Here is a 9,491-nt window from a genome sequence, read left to right as displayed (position 1 = left end):
ATATAGTGTTCTCTGATGATAGTTTGTATTTCTGTGGGATAAGTGATGATATCCCCTTTATCATTTTTTATTGAGTCTATTTGATTCTTCTCTCTTTTCTTCTTTATTAGTCTGGCTAGCCATCTATCTCTTTTGTTAATCTTTTCAAAAAACCAGCTCCTGGATTCATTGATTTTTTGAAGGGTTTTTCGTGTCTCCATCTTCTTCAGTTCTGCTCTGATCTTAGTTATTTCTTGTCTTCGGCTAGCTTTTGAATTTGTTTGCTCTTGCTTCTCTAGTTCTTTTAATTGTGATGTTAGGGTGTTGATTTTAGATCTTTCCCACTTTCCCATGTGGGCATTTAGTGCTATAAATTTCCCTCTTAACACTGCTTTAGCTGTGTCCCAGAGATTCTGGTACATTGTCTCTGTGTTCTCATTGGTTTCAAATAACTTCTTGATTTCTTCCTTAATTTCGTTATTTACTCGGGAATCACTCAGAAGCAGGTTGTTCAATTTCCATGTAGTTGTGCAGTTTTGAGTGAGTTTCTTAATCCTGAGTTCTAATTTGATTGCAGTGTGGTCTGAGGGACTATTTGTTATGATTTCCATTCCTTTGCACTTGCTGGGGAGTGTTTTACTTCCAATTATGTGGATAATTTTACAATAAGTGCTATGTGGCACTGAGAAGAATGTATATTCTGTTGATTTGGGGTGCAGAGTTCTAAAGATGTCTATTAGGTACACTTGGTCCAGAGCTGAGTTCAAGTCCTGAATATCTTTGTTAATTTTCTGTCTCATTGATCTTTCTAATATTGACAGTGGAGTGTTAAAGTCTCCCACTATTAATGTGTGGGAGCCTTAGTCTCTTTGTAGGTCTCTTAGAACTTGTTTTATGAATCTGGGTGCTCCTATATTGGGTGCATATGTATTTAGGATAGTTAGCTCTTGTCATTGAATTGATCCCTTTACCACTATGTAATGCCCTTGTTTTGTCTTTTTTGATCTTTGTTGGTTTAAAGCCTATTTTATCAGAGACTAGTATTGCAACTTGCTTTTTTTTTTCTCTTCATTTGCTTGACAAATATTCCTCCATCCCTTTATTTTGAGCCTGTGTGTGTCTTTGCATTTGAGATGGGTCTCCTGAATACAGTATATGGATGGGTCTTGACTCTATCTAATTTGCCAGTCTGTGTCTTTTAACTAGGGCATTTAGCCCATATTTAAGGTTAATATTATTATGTGTGAATTTGATCCTGCCAGTATGATGCTAGCTAGTTATTTTGCCCATTATTTGGTGCAGTTTCTTCATAGTGTCATTGGTCTTTATATTTTGGTGTGCTTTTGCAGTGGCCAGTACCCGTTTTTCCTTTCCATAATGAGTGCTTCCTTCAGTAGCTCTTGTAAGGCAGGCATGGTGGTGACAAAAGCCCTCAGCATTTGCTTGTCTGTAAAGGATTTTATTTCTCCTTCGCTCATGAAGCTTAGTTTGGGTGGATATGAAATTCTGGGTTGAAAATTCTTTTCGTTAAGAATGTTGAGTACTGGCCCCCACTCTCTTCTGGCTTGTAGGGTTTCTGCAGAGCAGTCCACTGTTATTCTGATGGCTTCTCTTTGGAGGTAACCTGACCTTTTTCTCTGGCTGCCTTTAACAGTTTTTCCTTCCTTTCAACCTTGGAGACTCTGACAGTTATGTGTCTTGGTGTTGATCTGCTTATGGAGCATCTTAGTAGTGTTCTCTGTATTTCCTGTATTTCAATGTTGGCCTCTCTTGCTAGGCTGGGGAAGTTATGCTAAATAATATCCTGAAGTGTGTTTTCCAACTTGGTTCCATTCTCCTTGTCACTTTCAGGTACACCAGTCAATCATAGGTTTGGTCTTTTCACATAGTCCCATACTTCTTGGAGGCTTTGCTCATTCCTTTTCATTCTTTTTTCTCTACTCTCATCTGCATGCCTTATTTCAGCAAGATGGTATTCAATCTCTGATATCTTTTCTTCCACTTGATCAATTTGGCTATTGATACTCAGGTATGCTTCATGGGGTTCTTGTACTATGCTTTTCAGCTCCATCAGGTCATCTATGTTCCTCTCTAAACTGGTTATTCTAGTCAGCCGTTTCTGTAACCTTTCATCAAATTTCTTAACTTCTGTGCTTTGGATTAGAACATGCTCCTTTAGCTAAGAGGAGTTTGTCATTACCCACCTTCTGAAGCCTACTTCTGTCAATTCGTCAATCTAATTCTCCATCCAGTTTTGTGCCCTTGCTGGAGAGGAGTTGTGATCATTTGGAGTAGAAGAGGCATTCTGGCTTTTGGAATTTTCAGAGTTTTGCACTGGTCTTTCCTCATCTTCCTGGATTTATCTACCTTTGGTCTTTGAGGCTGATTACCTTTGAATGGGGTTTTTGTGTGGGGGTCTTTTTTGTTGTTTTTGTTGTTGTTGTTGCTTTCTGTTTGTTAGTTTTTCTTCTAACAGTCAGGCCCCTCTTCTGCAGGTCTGCTGCAGTTTGCTGGAGGTTCACTCCAGACAGTGTTTGCCTGGGTATGGCCAGTGGAGGCTGCAAAACAGCAAAGATTGCTGCCTGCTTCTTTCTCTGAAAGCTTCATCCCAGAGGAGCACCTGCCAGATGCCAGTTTGGGCTCTCCTGTATGAGGTGTCTGTCGACCCCTGTCGGGAGGTTTCTCCCAGTCAGGAGGCTCGGGGGCCAGGGACTCACTTGAGGAGGCAGTTTGTCCCTTAGCAGAGCTGGTGTGCTGTGCTGGGAGGATCTGCCTTGTCAGGATCAGCTGCTCTCTTGAGAGCCAGCAGGTAGGAAAGATTAAATCTGCTGAAGCAGTGCCTACAGTCACCCCTCCCCCCAGGTGCTCTGGCCCAGGTAGATGAGTTTTATCTGTAAGCCCCTGATGGGGGCTGCTGCATTTCCTGTAGAGATGCCCTGCCTGGTGACAGGAATCTAGAGAAGCAGTCTGGCCACAGCCACTTTGCCATGTTGTGGTGAATTCTGCCCAGTCGAAACCTACCAGTCTCCTTAGCATTGTCAGGGGAAAACTGCCTACTAAAGTCTCAGTGATGGTGGATACCCCTCTGCTCACCAAGCTCCATCATCCCAGGTCAACTCCAGACTTCTATGCTGGCAGCGAGAATTTCAAGCCAGTGGTTCTTGGCTTGCTGGACTTTGTTGGAGTGGGACCCGCCGAGTGAGACCACTTGGCTCCCTAACTTCAGGCCCCTTTCCAGGGGAGTGGATGGTTTCCTGTCTCACTGGGGTTCTAGGCACCACTGGAGTATGAAAAAACTCCTGTGGCTAGCTCGGTGCCTGCCTAAACAGCCACCCAATTTTGTGCTTGAAACTCAGGGCTCTGGCGGTGTAGGTTCACAAAGGAATCTATTAATCTGTGGATTGCAAAGATCTGTGGGTAAAGCATAGTACCCGGGGTGGGTAGCACTGTCCCTCATGGCTTCCCTTGGCTGGGGGAGGGAGGTCCCCAGGCTCCTTGCACTTCCCAGGTAAAGCCATGCCCCACCCTGCTTCTGCTCACTCTCTGTGGGTTGCACCCACTGCCTAACCAGTTCCATGAGATGAACTGGTACCTCATTTGGAAATGCAGAAATCACCCGCCTTCTGCATTGGTCTCTCCGGGAGCTGCAGACCAGAGATGTTCCCATTCGGCTATCTTGGCCCTTACCCAAATGGAGAATTTTTTAAACTACTGATGCCAAGGCCCCACTCCAGACTGATTAAATCAGCAGGTCTGTCCTATACATGCTAATGTATTTGGCTGATGTCATGATGTCTGCATCTTATTTTCCAAAGCATTATGTGTGTGTTTATATTTCTATATCTATCTATTTAAATGTTACTATGTATATAAATATGTGTGTTGTACTATTATTCCACATTTTCTATATGTTTGATATTTTTCAAAATAAAGATTGAGAAAAAATGATGAGTATCTGCAGGATTGTCTGGGTCATCTGTCTTCACAAAGTTTCTGTGTGGTGCTCCTGTCCAGAGCTAGCGAGGTTGAGGGCACTTACCGTTTGACACACTGCTTTGACTCTGACTCCCCTAGGAGACTGTCCTATCCTGAGGACAGGGGCCTCATGTGTCTCAGAACTTTGCATTCCCCTATCCCCCAGCCCTAGAATGTGCCTGGCATATAGTGGGCATTGAATACATACTTCTTGAGCATAACCAAAAGGAAGTTACATTCAGGGCAGATAGGTGGATATGTATTTATTATTCTTTCAATCAATCAATCAATCTTTTGTCACTTATGGAGTGCCTATTGTTTCATGCATGTTTTAGGCACAGTGGATCATCTAATGATCTGCAAGGTTTCTCACTCTTGTCAGTATGCAGATTTTGGCCCAGATAATTCTTTGTTGTAGGGGGCTGTCCTGTGCATTGTAGGATGCTTAGCAGCATTTTTTATCTTTGCCCACTAGATGATAGTAGTGACATACCTCCAACCTCACAAGTTGTGTTAATCAAAACTTTCTCCAGACACTACCAAATGTCCTCTGGGAGCAAAATTTTAACCTCCAGTTAAAAAGCACTGATCTGTAAGACAGCCTGCCTTTAAAAAATCTGAACAGTAATGAAGGAAACAGATATATATACACGTGTGTGTGTGTGTGTGTGTGTGTGTGCAATGAAAGATAAGATGTGTGAAGGACTGTAATGTATCAGAATGTTATGAAGCATAAGAAGAGAAAAAGTTAATTCCATTTGGAGGCATTTGGGAAGACATTATTGTAAGCACTGGGTTTGGGTTTTAGTAGCTTTGTGGATGGGAAGCTCTTTCAATGTAATTTCCTTTCCTAAGCTTCTGCCAGCTTACATCTATACAGCCTGTGGTCACCTGTGGCATCTTCTGAACCCTGTTTCTTAGACGAAGAAACTGAATCCAAGCGAGTTTGGATTACTTGAGGTAAGAGGTGGTTTACAATACAGACCTTGGAACCAGACTGCCTGGCTTTGAATCCTAGTTCTACCAATTTCCAGTCGTGAGCTTAGGGCTTGTGATTTAACCTCTTAACACCTCAGTGTCCATATATGGAAAATGGAGCTAATAATAGCTTCTATCATCTCATAGAGTTTTAGTTAGAAATTTACATGTGTCAAATGTTTAGAACAGCACCTGGCCTCCATATATACATAAAAAACTATAGAAGTGTTTGCTACTATCACTATTGTTACCAGAGCCATCCAGCAACTTGATGGCTGAGGTGAAGTGATAAATTGGATCTGCAGTCTCCTGGCCCAGGGTTTTCTCCACTGCAAAGTCTTTTTGCTATTTGAGCAAAAAGAAATCAGTGATGGCTCAACTGACACCACTGGGAAAGGCACACCCCATGAGCACCATTCTCTGTTTAAACTTCACCATCCAATAGAAATATTATTCAAGTCACATATGTAGATTTTCTAGTAGCCACATGAAAACAGAAAAATGGATGAAATTAATTTTAGTAATACATTTTATTTTTGCCCAATATATAAAAATGTTAACATTTCAATATGTAATCAATAAAAATTATTAATGAGATGTTTACATTGTTTTTTTCCATACTAAGTCTAGGAATCCAGAGTGTACACATACAGCATATCTCAAGGAGCCACTTTTCAAGTGCTCAATAGGCGCATGTGGCTACCATACTGGAGAGTACAGATTTTCTAAACACTGCAAAGGGCTTTCACAGTGGCTGGACATTCATATTATTTCTGACTATGCCTAGGGGATGATAAATCAGAGCAAACAGTAAAAGTCTTCTTGAGGTTTTTGCAGGACACCGGACGCTCTCCCTCTCCCTCTCCCTTCTTCTTCTTCTTCTTCTAGAAAGCCAGCTGATTATTGCTTTGGGGGCAGGCAACTCAGAAGCTCTTGGTGGGGCGGGTCCGCGTCCTCTTCACCATCACAGGCTTCTGGCTGCGCAGGATGGCGCTGGCCTTGCTGATGGCAGTCATGGCAGGTCAGGACGGTACTTGTTCTTGCAGATCATGTGTCTGACGCTGCTGAGCTTGGCGCGAGCTTTCTTGTTGATAACGGTCCGCACACAGGAGGCGGCAGGCCTCCGCTGGCCGCATCTCCGCCCATGACCACCAGAACACCTTGCCATTGGCTGCCGGCGCCACGCCCACAGTCTTGCAGCGAATCAGACCGTTGTAGCGGAAGGAGTTGCGGGCCTTCAAGTTATTGGCTCGGTGCTGTAGGTCTGCTTATTCCTCTTGATCAAGAAACCGGGGCAGTTCCGCACGACCATCCATTGTAGATGCGCAGACATGGCGGCGGCTCCTCGCGCAGTGAAGGCCGTAGACCGAAGGAGCTGGATCCTCTTCTTGCTTGTTCCTATCCCAACCTCAACAAAATAAGGCGACTATATTTTTTTAAATGGTAGTTCATTCATTCATTAACCTTTCCAACCTTGATTTAACTTGAGTACAGCTTTCAATAAATCATGACACAACAGTTCCAGATGCCACCCCTCAAGATGTTCAGAGGCACATACGTAACCTCTGTAAGCCCTGAGCTCCTGCTTACCCTGCCAGATGAAGCCTTGACACCTCTTTCCATGGCAAGCTTGGAACCTCCTGCTCTGACTCTGCTGGTGGTGACCTCAGATTGCCTCCTAGGTCCTCCTGAGTGAGCCAGCATCATCTGCTCCTCTACCACTCCAGGATTGGGGAAAGGGATGGAGGCTGAGAACAATTAGCGACCTGTCTGAGGCCAGGCAGAAATTTGTCACCACTGATGGAACACAAGCTGGCAGGCCCTGGGTGGCCTCTTTAAAATGCTCTGCAGTGCAAGCATTGGACACTCCTGGCATTTTTGTAAGGGGAGTGTCCAGGACAATAATAAAGAAATTCTTACCGTGCTTCTTGTGAATCACATGCTGTTTTTAGTGCTTTACTTAACTGACAAAATCCTCACCGCATCCCACTGAGGCTGCTGGTCTTATTAATCTCACTTTACAGATGAGGAAACTGAGATCTGGAGAAGTACATGGCTGCGTAAGGTCACAGAGATATAAGAGGCAAAGAGGAGTCAAACCCAGAGTCTGAGTGCCTCGTTGTGCCACAGTGAACCCTTCAGACTTAGGTTGGGCCACCAGCCTTTACTTCTCAGTGAGAAATGTAGGCTCCAGGAGGACACGGTTTCTGTGCTTTTGTTCTCTGCTTTGTCCTTACCACCTAGAACCTATTGGTTGACTGGCTGCCACCTCCTTGCTGCTAGTGGTGTCCAATCTTAGCTCTAGACAACAACTCAGGCCGATGGTTGTTCCACTGGGCACTTGTTGTCCTGCGTATGATCTGACTTTGACTTCATGCCTTGCCTACTGGTTGCACATGATTTTTGGCCTCTATGTAAGTGACCTGAGACCTGCCCCAAGAGAGGCGTTCAGTTGCTTGAGGCAACTCAAGCTCAAAGCAGATCTGATCTTGGCATAAGCACATTGAGTCTTATTTCCCTACCCTCTGAATGATGAGACTGGATCAGGTGAGGCTGGAGTATCAATGTTTCCACCCCTTCGCTCCTGGAAGGTTGGGATTGGGGGATGGAAGATGGGGATAGGGTACACACTGATGGTACAAGGATTTCTGTGTGCAAGAAAATGTGCTCCATGCCATCCTTTATGGGTGGTTACAGGGAGGAGTGCCTGGCACCAGTTACCCATCCAAAGACATTTACAGTCTAGCCTGGATGTAGCAGGTTCCCAGTTGCCCTCCTCCTCCCACCCCTGGCTCTAGCCCAGGCCAGCCTGACTCCAGGCTCCACGCTGTTTCCACACTGGCTGTTGGTGCAGGCCCACCTGAGGAGAAATCACCCTGGCTCCCTTTCCACTCCCCTAACATCTTGCTTTCTGCATCTTAAGACCTCCTGATCTTCCTTCATCTGAGTAACCACAAAGGGCCCCTTGAATGGTGGAGAGTCTCAAAAGGCACAGTCTCAGGAGGGCTCTGGAGAGCACAGGGGCCCTTCTTGTTGAGAACCTGCAGACTAGCTGTTCCACTTTTCCCCCTGTGCAGGCTTGGGTTCCCATCTCAGGATGTGCACAGGCCCCATGTCAGGGGCCCTCACACTTTGTATCCTACCTTCAGTGGGAATAAGGGATCCCAGGAGAGGAGGCCTGCAACTTTGTGGGGAGAGGCTGGAGAGCTGGGTTGGGTGGGACACAGAGCCAGCTAAACCCAAGTCTATGGGCAGGTTTCTTCCTTCAACCTGTTATCCTTTGATTCTCATATGAGGATGTTCCCATGATACCACAGGGCACTGACCAATTCTTTCTCTCATGCACATACATGTGTGCACATGCCCAGATACACACACACACACACACACACACACACACTCACCCCACCAAGTCCCAGATCTGAGGTCTTCCAAAAGGGCATGAGGGCAAACCTCTCAGAGGATTTAATGTCATGCTTCCAAATGTGCTCAAACAAAGTCATCTATCTGGAAACTCTATTTCTCCCAGAGGCTGTTATTCTTTAACTCCCTCAAAATAGGGGTCAGTGACTCTAAATGCAGAGTGACAGTTAACCAACTGTGTAACATCAGCCTTGAGGTTCAAAGGCCTTAATGGAAAAGCCAACTTTTACCCCAAGCATTAGCAGACCAGATGTGGTTTGCAGAACCTTCTGGAGCTTTAAACAGTCGGATGCTATCTGTCCCTTCCGGGGGCACCCTGGTCAGTCAGGATACAGACTTCAGACAGGGAGCCTCTCTCACCACAGCCTGATGGCTCATCTTCCAAAGGGCTTCCGTGCTTTCATTCTTTGCCAACAAACACAACTGAAATCAGGAGCTCTGGATGCATCCTGGACAAGGGAGACACAACACAAATCCCTTTAACAGATTGTGGACATGGTGAGCTAGACATGGAGACAGGCCCAGAGCACAGACAGAGCTGGGATGAAGAATGTCTACCACAACCCAGGGGAGGCCTGGGTTTCAGGAGCAGGTAACCCCAGGCTAAGTCTTGAGGGGTGAGTAGGAGTTAGTCAGAGAATCCCTGGCAGAAAAGACAGCCAAGTGTGCAGGTGTGGTCAGCATTGCTGGAGGGTCAGCTAGGACACCCTTGGCAGAGAGAAGTTGCAGCCCCCAGGTAGCCGTCATGGAAAGCTTTGTGTGCTGTGGCAGGGAGCTTGAACTTCATCCTGAAGGCAATGAAGCTGCAGGAGAGCATTGTAACTAAGGCAGTAACACAGACAATCATAATAGCTAACATTTGGAAAATGAATACTTTTTAGATGTCACGTATTGTTCTAAGTGCTTTGCATGTATTTGTTAACTTATTTAATCCTTTGCAGCAGCCCTATAGAACAATACTGATATTATTCCCATGTGACAGCTGAGGAAACTGAGGCATGGGCTGCCCACACAGTCATCTAACTCCTAAGTTGTGGAGCTGGTATTTGAACCTAGGAAGTTTGATTCTTGAGCTCACTCTTTCAGTCACTCTGCTATTATTTATAATTTTGTAGCCATCTCTGTTCAAAAGGGAT

General features: G+C 45.1%; 1 pseudogene; it reads right to left on the bottom strand.

The window, feature by feature from the left end:
* Positions 1–5,855: 5,855 nt before the first annotated feature.
* On the bottom strand, positions 5,856–6,265 carry LOC112619374 (annotated as a pseudogene).
* Positions 6,266–9,491: the final 3,226 nt, after the last annotated feature.

This window comes from Theropithecus gelada, chromosome 2 (assembly GCF_003255815.1).
Source record: "Theropithecus gelada isolate Dixy chromosome 2, Tgel_1.0, whole genome shotgun sequence".
Lineage (NCBI taxonomy): Eukaryota > Metazoa > Chordata > Mammalia > Primates > Cercopithecidae > Theropithecus > Theropithecus gelada.
This window is presented reverse-complemented; position numbering and strand designations above follow the sequence as displayed.